The 11,931-nt window shown below is 43.5% G+C and overlaps 1 pseudogene; it reads right to left on the bottom strand.

Annotated features, from left to right (window-relative positions):
• Positions 1 to 748: 748 nt before the first annotated feature.
• Positions 749 to 2,481, bottom strand: LOC102133531 (insulin-like growth factor 2 mRNA-binding protein 2 pseudogene; annotated as a pseudogene).
• Positions 2,482 to 11,931: the final 9,450 nt, after the last annotated feature.

Genomic DNA, 11,931 nt, shown 5'->3' with positions numbered 1-11,931 from the left:
GAGTTGGAGACCATCCTGGCTAACACGGTGAAACCCCGTCTCTACTAAAAAAAAATAACGAAAAACTAGGCGGGCGCCTGTAGTCCAAGCTACTCCGGAGGCTGAGGCAGCGTAAACCCGAGAGGCGGAGTTTGCAGTGAGCTGAGATCTGGCCACTGCACTCCAGCCCGGGCGACAGAGCGAGTCTCCGTCTCAAAAAAAATAAAATAAAATTTAAAAAGTAATAAATGACTAAAAATTGGAGTTAGTTGAGTACTTTGATATATTATTTCTAAAATATATGACCACTGCAGGCACCCTGTGTAACCCGGAGGACACATGTCTTAACATCTTCCCCTTCTAATATGTATACACATGTACAGAGACTATTTGCCACAAAAAAAGGGCGTGCATTTTGCTTGGCTTCGAACACGTTCACCTTTGTTAGTTCAACCAAAAGGGATAGCGTCGTGGGAGTTAAGGAGAGATCCGAGTGGATGGTGAAGTGGATGGTGAAGCCTGCAGAAGCCCTGCGGGGCGGGAGGCGGCCGGGTGGTTCTGGCAAACCTGACTGACCCTACCCAACCCTCCTCGGCCTCTGGGATTGTCAGGGCCTCTGCAGAGTCCCTGGCCGCCTCCGCAGACTTCTCATTCCTCAGATGGTCTTTGGTTTGCTCTTGATCTGGCTGGCTGTGTTTGGTCCCATTCTGTCAGGTGTTGGAAGGGCTCCATTCATCCGTTGTTTTGCTGGTGCCTGTGTGTGGGACCCTCACTTGCTGCTCTGTGAGGCGACTCCCTGAGGGTATTTCTGCTCCTGCTGCTTCACCTGTTGTACAGTTCCCCTGATCTTGCGCTGTGCAGTCTGGCACAGAAGCGCCGGATAATTCTGATGATCACTTCCTCATTTTCATCTGGCCTTTGGTCAGGAGGCAAGATGACTTCTGCACTGGTTAAGTTCTGCAGTTCACTCACAGTCTTGCCACCTTTGCCAATCACCCGGCCAGCTGTGGAAGAGGGCACTCTGACATGGGCTTCCAGCTTCACTTCTTCCTTGGGGTTAAAAAAGTTTTCTTCTTTCACTTTCCCAAAGATCCATCCCTCGCCCTGAACTGGGCTTCCGGTGGCCCGGTGATGATGACGATCCTTTCGCTGACGTCTGGGCCTTCCACAGGGGCGACCTTGATGGAGGCTCCAGCGAATCTCGCCAGCTGTTTGATGTGTGCCCCTTTCTTCCCGATGATGGTGCCCACACTTTGGGTTGGGATGAAGAGATTCACAATCTCCTGCTCTGGATAAGAGTGATGATGCGGGAACAGGCCAAACTGGTGAGGAGGGTACAGGTGGAGAAGTATCCGGAGTGGGTATTAACAGCCAGCATATCATTTTCGAAGGCCTCACGCAACTTCTTCACAATCTCTATCTCAGCACTGGCACAGGCCTCAAATGTGCCCTTCACAGTGACGGTTCCGGGTTGTATATGCTCAAATCCTGCAAAGATGAGATTGTTATCTTGGTCCCTGTTTCATGTTCCTTTTTCTTCCAATTTCAGCCTTCTTTTCCAATCAGTCTTCCAACCAAGCCATTGTGGGCCGAGATTTTCTTCAGCTAGTTTGGCCTCATCTGCCTCTTTCTGCATGATTTCAAGAATCACACGGCCTGCTTCAGAAGTCCCCCCTGGGGTAGCATGGATGGTGACAGGCTTCTCTGCAGCTCCAGAGCTCTCTTTTCTATAGATGTCTACCTGGGACTGGGTCTGCTTAGTGATGTTCTTTATGGTCAAGCCCTCCTTTCCGATGACGGCACCAACAAACTTTGTGGGGACCAGGATCCGCAGCGGGAAATCGATCTGTCTGGCCTAAGAAGAGCCCCCAGGGGCGTGGCCTTGCTCCCAGGAAGAGAGGTCCCCAGGCTTGGCTCGCTGAGGCGGCGAAGGGGAGCTCACCTCTTCATCCGGGAAGTAGGAAATCTTGAAGGAGGAGTTCTCAAACTGATGCCTGCTTAGCTTCTCCATGGCTATTTTTGCTTCTTCTCTTGTTGCAAATGTGACGTTGACAACGGCGGTTTCTGTGTCTGTGTTGACTTGTTCCACATTCTCCACCGTCCCATATTGAGCCAAAAGTCCATCCAACACCTCCCACTTCGGGAGAGGAGGGATATTTCGAATCTGAATGTTCCTGCTCCTTAGCTTTTTAGAGACTGAATAATCAACTTCCATGATTTTCCCATGCAATTACACTTGAGCCGAGAGAGTCTCCATGGCGCGGATGGCCCAGGTCTGGTCCGGGTAGTCTACGAAGGCGTAGCCGGACTTGAGCAGGACCTGTCCCGCCAGGGGCAGCTTCCTGTACCCAAAGAGCTGCAGGAGGTCGTCGGCGGTGACGGCGGGGCTCGGGTTCCCGATGAAAAGCTTGTTCATCATCCGTCTCTTCCCCCAGAGCCCGCGGCTCCCCCGGCCCGGTACCCGGCGCTCCTCGCCCCCTCCGCTGCCCTGGTCTCTCCTCCTCCTCCTCCGCCCCGCCTCCCCGCCCTCCGCCCTCCGCCCTCCCGCCACCCACCCCCACCCTCAGCCTGGCTCCCCGCTCAAAGCACTTTAAATGTGTTTTCTACTTTAATCTTTACAAGAATTGAATGAGGTATGTCCATTTTACAAATGAGGAAACAAAGTCACAAAGACGTTAAGTCATCTACATGTTTTATGGCTGCAAAATCAGATGACGCTTAAGTTTATGCAGAATCAGTCTAAATAACTCACCTTATTTAAACTGTATGAATTAGATTTATCTTACTAGTCTCTTTTTCTATTTTTTTTTTAATTAAGGGAACCACAATTAACTTCAGTACAATGCCAGATGCTGTTACTCAGAGGTGATGATAACTTTAAAGATTAAAGATTAAATTGGCAGGGCGCGGTGGCTCACGCCTGTAATCCCAACACTTTGGGAGGCCGAGACGGGCGGATCACGAGGTCAGAAGATCGAGACCATCCTGGCTAACACGGTGAAACCCCGTTTCTACTAAAAATACAAAAAATTAGCCGGGCGTGGTGGCGGGCGCCTGTAGTCCCAGCTACTCGGGAGGCTGAGGCAGGAGAATGGCGTGAACCCGGGAGGCGGAGCTTGCAGTGAGCCGAGATCGCGCCACTGCACTCCAGCCTGGGCGACAGAGCGAGACTCTGTCTCAAAAAAAAAAAAAAAAAAGATTAAATTGATTTACTGTGAAAGTTTAGCCAACCAAAAATTCCAGAATAAATGAAAAAATATCTAGTAACCCTGATACAATCTTACTGGACTAATCTTTTAAAACCTGTATTTTCATCTTCAACACAAACATCAGGACTTCTAAAGTTGGACTTAAATGTCTTATGCCTGCAGTATTAGATGATGATCTCAGAATAAGTTTTCCCAACATTCTGTACTTGTCTTATACTGTCAAAAACATGATAATTCATTTTAAAAATCTTTGCTCATAAAGATATCTATCTATATTTTCTTTCATAACCATGTTTATATAGAACATAAAAATGCAGATAGTTTGGCCAAACTACCTGTATTTGAGTTTTGGTCAAACTATTTGTATTTTTATGTTCTATATTGTCTAAATGATAGCTTAGCCTGGAAAAATGTCAAGCCATTACCTTTGCCTCCTTATATTTCATTTTATTTATTTATTTATTTATTCATTCATTCATTCATTTTGAGTCAGAGTCTTGCTTTGTTACCCAGGCTGGAGTGCAATCATAGCTCACTGCAGCCTCGAACTCCTGGGCTCAAGTGATGCTTTTGCCTCAGCCTCCCAAATAGCTCGGACTACAGGCGTGCGCCACCATGCCCAACTGATTTTTTTTTTTTTTTAATATAGAGATGGGAGTCTGGCTAGGTTGCCACAGCTGGTCTTGAACCCTTGGCTTCAAGCAATCCTCCAGCCTTGGCCTCCTAAAGTGCTGCAATTACAGGCATGAGCCACCATGTCTGGCCTGTCTCCTTTTAAATAGAAAATATATATATATGTATTTGCATGCCTTCACTTAGTTCTCATCTGATAAACCCAAAAATGTGCTTTAGATAAGGTATGTTCTCTCTACCATACCGCTTGAAATCAAAGACTCAAATTGCAGAAACACATATACATCAAATTATGAACTGTGTTTGTCTTTAAAATATCCTTTGGAAAAAATCTTTACTTGAAGAGGCTAGAGATATGATGATTCATGCTATAATTTTATCTCATGAAACTATAGCAAATTTCTTTGGCTAACATCCCAGTCAAATTCTAAATATGACTTAATTCTACATGGAACATAGCTGTCAAACTCTGTATTCGTTTTAAGTTTCTTAAATCTATACCCAAGAACTGTATTTGACCACCCCTAGCCACCAATTTCAGAGAAAACAGTTTAAAATCACTCTTAAAATTTTAAGTTCTAAGTAGTCAATCACTTTTTGCTACAGTTCTGGGAGATAAAATTATTATATCAAGCACTATATAAATTTCACTTTTCATTCAATTTTGTACATTTCTGTGTCTAGCATACAGATTTTTCTTTCATAATAGCAAAACAAAGAAAAATAACCAATTTGAGAGCCTACTATGTGCCATGTACATTACATACATTATTGTCAATCAGCTTCACAATCTTGGAAGACAGTTGTTGCCCATGGGCAAAGGTAGTACTCTTTGTTCTATTCCTTTGTCCTTTGACTCAATCTGCAAGGAGCAGTTTTCTATGGTTTGATTTGGTTTGGTTAATGAACATTGCATGATCTGCAGCTAGCAGCTTGGTGCATGGCCATTTATCAAATGCCCTAAGAAGACTGGTATGGCAATAAGAGCTAGTGCTATATTTTCAAAACTGAATTTGGCTCTTTCCCTTCTTTTCAATTCTGTACCCATGTGGATATGGAAGGAACACTTAGGACTTGGTAGAAGTCTAAACCACTTCCCTTTTCTCTGTTCTCTCTCTTTCTTTTTTTTTTCCCCCTCACAAACCTAGTGTCTTGCCCTGACACAGGAAGGTCTGGGATAGATACCTTTATGTTCAATGAACAACTTTTTGCTCATATTTGTCCCTTGTTCTCTAGATCTGGCAGATGTTCTTTTCATACCACTGGAAAGGCAAATTTCAAAACTTGAGGGTGAATGAGGTGATGAGGCAGGAAGGAGAGACTAGATGTGCCATTTGACTTGCTTTGGGTGTTGGCGTTTGTAGCCTCCAACCTAAGGAAGTGGAATTCTACACTTCTTCTGGACCAGCTCTCTGGAGTTTTGCATGAGGGTTTGGAGCCAAAGATACAACTAGCAATGAAATATGACTTTGTCTTGATTTGCCCCATTGTGCAATAGCTTCCTCAACACTGTCACAGAAAGGAGTGACAGGCCCAAGACTAATTCAGACATTCCTGGCCAAATACCATTCAGCACCATCTTGATGCTAATCCATTTTTATAATTTTAACATATAATAGCAAAGATCAGCCGGTTGCTGTGGTTCATGTCTGCAATCCCAGCATTGAGGGAGGCCAAGGTAGGAGGATAACTTGAGCCCAGGAGTTTGAGACCAGCCTGGGCAACATAGTGAGATCCCGTCTCTACAAAAAATTAAAAAAATTAGCCAAATGTGGTGGTGTGCACCTGTAGTTCCAGCTACTCAGGAGGCTGAGGTAGGAGGATCAATTGAGCCTGGGAGGTTGAGGATGCAGTGAGTCATGACAGTGCCATTGCACTCCAGCCTGGGCAACAAAGCGAGACCTAGTCTCAAAAAAAATTGCAGGCTGGGTGCAGTGATTCACGCCTATAATCCCAGCTCTTTGGGAGGCTGAGGCGGCAGATCACTTGAGGTCAGGTGTTCAAGACCAGCCTGGCCAACATGGTGAAACCTCATCTCTACTAAACATACAAAAATTAGTCAGGCATGCTGGCAGATGCCTGTAATCCCAGCTACTCAGGAGGCTGAGGTATGAGAATCACTTGAATCTGGGAAGCGGAGTTTGCAGTGAGCTGAGATTGCCCCATTGTACTCCAGCCTGGGTAACAGAGTGAGACTCCGCCTCAAAAAAAAAATTGCAAAAGCATGTACTATGTGCTAGGCTCTGTTGTGACTGCTTTAATAATGCCACAACAAACACATTGAAATTAACACCGGAAAAAAAACTGTGCTGAATGTTGGCAGTAATGAAAGAGTTAAAATATATGAAATTTTATAATTTCCCTGTAAGGGTACAGGTCTCCTTAGTGCTGCTATGAACAGGTTTAGCTCTTAGCTGAGACCAAATCTGCAAATTATAGAAATGACTTAGCTTCACATATGGTGTCATTAATTACTTGAAGAAAAAATATTGAGACTTTTTTCTCCTGAATTTCTGTCTTTTAATTAATGGGTCTATCATTCCACATTTGTTTTTGTGAAATAACAACTTCAAATTATTTCAAAAAGGCTGCTTCAGCTTGCATTCGTTTAGTAAATTAAACACTATCTTCCATGGATATTCAGCGTTCATGGTAAAAAATGTGAAGGATGGGAACTGAGTGAAGAAACATTACTTTCTATCCAATCCCATAGCAAGATTCTTACTTGAAGGTCATAATACAAGGTTGTCAGCCAGCTTCAACTAACAAGCCTACAAATAAAATCATTTTTAGAAGATGGGAGGTCAGAGGGGCTGATAAACCAGCTGACAGTGTTCTAACGTGGCTCCCCTTATCTTGTGCTACATGATGAATCAAAGTCTCTGCAGACTGTTAGGGAAGAGCCAAAACAAAAGCAGGACAAATGTTGAAACCAGATTCAGAGGAGGGTACAAGCAGGTCAATGAGACCTAGTAAAATAAAGCAAAAGCAGAATCAGAGATTGGGCAAGGACAGAAGCCAAGTTGCACAACGACACAGTAAAAACTAGTGGAGATAAATAGAAAAGGCAGAGTCCTTAAAGATAATTAAGATTTAGATCAGCTTGAGCTAAAAGAAGTAAATCAAGGGAGAGCCGAATAGAGGTCTCTATGAAATCCAACAAAGATGTGCTATGTAGCAGGCCCAGTTTTGGTACATAAAGCCTTATAGATGTTCCTCCACTAATTTTAAAGGTTGCAGACATGGCATTTGACAGAAGCTAAGGTCACGTCACTTGGTTTTGTTCTCAAAATATGAACATCACCCTTCTGTCTCTTAAGTGCATTCAGGTGGTTGCAAAAGGCACTGAGCCAGAAAGCATAAGAATGGATGTAAATCTGTCTCTGCTAATATGAAACAATTCAAGGTACGTGACAAACCGCATTAAATCAGCAAAGCTTTATTTGTATCCTGATACTAAGGGCAGGAATTGGCCCATTTGCAAAGGTTCTGCTAATTGGCTTCTTTTTTTTTTTTTTTTGAGACGGAGTTTTGCTCATTGCCCAGGCTGGAGTGCAATGGTGCAATCTCGGCTCACAGCAACCTCCACCTCCCAGGTTCAAATGATTCTCCTGCCTCAGCCTCCTGAGTAGCTAGGATTACAGGCATGCACCACCACCCCCGGCTAATTTTCTATTTTTAGTAGAGACAGGGTTTCTCCATGTTGGTCAGGCTGGTCTCGAACTCCTGACCTCACATGATCCGCCTGCCTCGGCCTCCCAAAGTGCTGGGATTACAGGCGCGAGCCACTGCGCCAGCCTTAATTGGCTGTTTTTAAATGTGGAAAAACAGTTATCATCATTCTGGGATCATTGGGATTATTGGTTCTGCCTTCAGATAAGCAGAATAAACAAGCCTCAGTTCCGATGGAAAGTACTTGTGTTGCATTCTTCCACACTAGGCTCTCACAGCCAATTCTAATTGGTTATTTGCTTTTCTCCTGTGTCTGTATCTTCACATCTACCTAGGCCAATGGACAGCTCCTGAGAATATTGTCACTTAAAATGTTTCCAAAAACTATTTGCCCTATGTTAGCAGGGCTCATCAGCTCACTTGCAGATAGGGTTGTCCGTTGGATTTAGTTTTTGCTTTCATTTCAGGAAGGGGTCAAGTAGCTTGTGATAGACCTTTTAAAAAGTATAAGTGATATATCTACTTAAATATATTCCTACTTCAGTAAACTTAATATCAGGGGTAGGAGGGACAAGTACATACCAAGCCCACTGATTTCACATGATCTTGCCACTAAATATTATTATATAGGAAAGTAAAGGCATTATACTTAATCTTTTTAATTTATTTTTTGAGATACAATCATAGCTTACTGCAGCCTCGACCCCCCAGGCTCAAGTGATCCTCACACTTCAGCCTCCCTAGTAGCTGGGACTATAGGCATGTACCACCACACCCAGCTGCATTACACTTTGTCTAGTCTTCTCTTTAACGGTTATATACATTGACCTGCGCCCACCATTTTATTCTTGAGATTGCAGTGATAGGAAAGTAGGATAAAAAAGGACTGGGGATAAACTGAGAAATGGAATGAATGAGAGAGTCATTCATAACTTATTCAGATTTAAGTATTGGGTTATTGATTTATATATAGTCTAGTTCTCCCACATAGAAACTATAGCCTTAGCTGACATAAATAATTTTTTATTGCTGTATGTGATTATACTTCACTTGTCTAAAAGACATTGGTCCAACAACTTCTCTTCTCTATAATATGACCAAGAAGTAGGAAATAAGGGGGGTCACTGTGATAAATGAGAAGTAATATTTCTGCACTAATGCTCATGAACTTGGCCGAAAAGACAGCCCTTTGGATTTCCAGTCAGTCCCTGTTTTCCCTGCCTGTAGAAGCAACATGGAAGTAACAGATTTGAAAGGAGGACAAGGCAGGTGGTAGCAAGCACGATGGTAGCATAAGAAGTGGCAGTGGATGGCCAGGCATAGTGGCTCATGCCTGTAATCCCAGCACTTTGGGAGGCTGAAGTGGATGGACTACTTGAGTCAAGAATTCAAGACCAGCCTAACATGGTGAAACCCCATCTCTACTAAAAATACAAAAATTAGCCAGGTGTGGCGGTGCACATCTGCAATCCCAGCTACTCAGGAGGCTGAGGCAGGAGAATCGCTTGGACCCGGGAGGTGGAGGTTGCAGTGAGCCGAGATTGCACCACTGCACTCTAGCTTGAGTGACAGAGTGAGACTCCGTCTCAAAAAAAAAAAAAAAAAGTGGCAGTGGACAACTGGACAATGAAGGAAGTAACAGAGAAAATGTAAAAGCAGATTGAAGACCTTACAAAATTTAGGCTTCTGGGCCTATCTGTTATATGGACAAGCACATCTACATATTCAAATAAATGGAATATCTTTTACAGGCTACTAAGGAGTTTGGATAAATAATTAGAAATTATTAAGGACATCTAAGCACTAGCATAGCACTAAATTTTAGTTTTGAGCAGCCAGACAAGAAATATTTAGAAAGAACCCTATCACCTGGGTCAGTGCCAGGGCTATGGAAGTTAACAAGGTACATTCCCCATCCTCCTGGGATTTATAATGTGGAGGAGACATTACTGAGGGAGTAAAAAATGATAGAACAGGCAGAAGAATGACTAGAATACAAAAGGAATGAAAGTGACCAGACCTAGGGCCTCACTGGATGTGGATGGTAACAGAAAGTCAAGATTCTGAGATGAATCTTGATTTCCCACACGAGCAGTTGGGTAGGTCGTTGTTGTTAACCAGGAAACAAAAAGCAAGAAGACAAATATGTTAGAGAGAAAGGAGGAGTTCACTTTTGAGACGTTTGTGGGATAGCCAGAAGTCAGAAATATGTTTCTAACTTTTGGCTGTCCCACAAACATCTCAAAAGTGAAAATTATTTGGCATTCTAATGTATTTGTGATAATGGAAGCTGTAGGTGAAGATGAGAATACTGTATAAAGATCAAGAAGAATAAGAACTATAGGAACTTAAAAACCATCTACTTTTAAAATATGGGTAGATTAAGAGGAGCTAGGAAAGAGTATGGAAAAGGATTTGATCTGAGGAATAGGAATAAAATCAGGAGAGAGTGCTGTTATGAAAGCTAAGTAAAGGGTCGAATAAGGTGAGTAGTGACAAGTGATTTTTGGATCCGACAATAAGAGCATCTGTAGTAATTGTTGAAAGGGGAAAACCAAATCTAAAGGTTTGAAAAGTGGGGAGTGTTTATTTAGGGAAAGTTGAATCTCTGGGTTAAAGAAAAAAGAAAAGTGAAGAAAGTTGACAGAATGGAGAGAGCAAGCATAGATTTTTTTCGAGAGGCCTGGCCTTGAAGGCATGGTAGACAGCCTTTAGGATGGCTCCCAGTGATCCCTGCCACCTGGTTTTCATGCCTTTGTGCAATATCCTCCCGTTGAGTGTGGGCTGGACTTAGTGACTTGCTTCTAAAGAATAGACTACAGGCCGGGCACGGTGGCTTATACCTGTAATCCCAGCACTTTGGGAGGCTGAGGCGGGCGGATCACGAGATCAGGAGATCGAGACCATCCTGACTAACACAGTGAAACCCCGTCTCTACTAAAAACACAAAAATTAGCTGTGTATGGTGGCGGGCACCTGTAGTCTCAGCTACTCAGGAGGCTGAGGCAGGAGAATGGTGTGAACCCGGGAGGCAGAGGGTGCAGTGAGCCGAGATCGAGTCACTGCACTCCAGCCTGGGTGACAGAGCGAGACTCCGTCTCAAAAAAAAAAAAAAAAAAAAAAAAAAAAAAAAAGAATAGACGAATAGACTACAGCAAAGTGATAGGATGTCACTTCCGAGGGTTACAGAAGACTAGATTCCATCTTGCTTGCCCTTTCATACAGTCTCTGCTCACTCAGATGGAAGCCAGCTGCCACATTGCAAGCTGCCCTAGAGAGACCCACATGGCAAAGAAGTGATGGAAAATTCCAGTTAATAGCCAGTAAGGAACTAAGGCCCTCAGTTCAACAACCTGCAAGGAATTGAGTTCTGCCAACAACCAGATGAATGAGTTCAGAAATGGTTCCTCCCTCAGACAAATTTGAAATGACTATACCCCCAGCTGACATCCTGATTGCAGTCTTGTAAGAGACTCCAAGGTGGAGTACCTAGCTAAGGCACACCCAGAATCTTTTTTTTTTTTCAGCTTCCATCTTTTTAGACATGTTTTATTTATTTATTTTCTATTTTATTTATTTTTTTGAGACAGTCTCATTCCGTCGCCCAGGCTGGAGTACAGTGGCGCAATCTTGGCTCACTGCCACCTCCTCCATCCCCTGGGTTCAAATGATTTTCACACCTCAGGCTTTGGAGTAGCTGGGATTACAGGCATGCACCATCTCATCCGGCTGATTTTTGTATTTTTGGTAGAAACATGGTTCGCTGTGTTGGCCATAATAGTCTCAACCTTTTGACCTCAAGTGATCCCCCTGCCTTGGCCTCCCAGAGTGCTGGGATTACAGGTGTGAGCCCGCACCCAGCTGACACCAGATTCTTGATCTACAGAAACTTATTTTCAGCTAAGCTTCAGGGTAATTTGTAATGCAGCAATGGATAAATTGAAAATGCAGCTATGAAAGTGAATGGAGGCGGGAACTGAATCCAAATGGTAAGGTATGATACTGGGTGATGACTTTAGAAAATGTTTTGGAGAAAGGCTTTTTTTTTTTTAAATTATACTTTAAGTTGTGAGATGTATGTGCAGAATGTGGAGGTTTGTTACATAGGTATACATGTGTCATGGTGGTTTGCTGCACCCATCATCCCATCACCTAGGTTTTAAGCCCCTCATGCATTAGGTATTTGTCCTAATGCTCTCCCTCCCCTTGCCCCGCACCCCCTGACAGGCCCCAGTGTGTGACATTCCCTTCCCTGTGTCCGTGTGTTCTCATTGTTCAACTCCTACTTACGAGTAAGAACATGTGGTGTTTGGTTTTCTGTTCCTGTATTAGTTTGCTGAGAATGATGCTTTCCAGCTTCATCCATGTCCCTGCAAAGGACATTAACTCATTCTTTGTTTATGGCTGCATAGTGTTCTGTGGTGTATATGTGCCACAT

Source organism: Macaca fascicularis, chromosome 11 (assembly GCF_037993035.2).
Source record: "Macaca fascicularis isolate 582-1 chromosome 11, T2T-MFA8v1.1".
NCBI classification, from domain to species: Eukaryota; Metazoa; Chordata; class Mammalia; order Primates; family Cercopithecidae; genus Macaca; species Macaca fascicularis.
The sequence above is the reverse complement of the archived record's forward strand: the minus strand, read 5'-3'. Positions and strand labels throughout refer to the sequence as shown.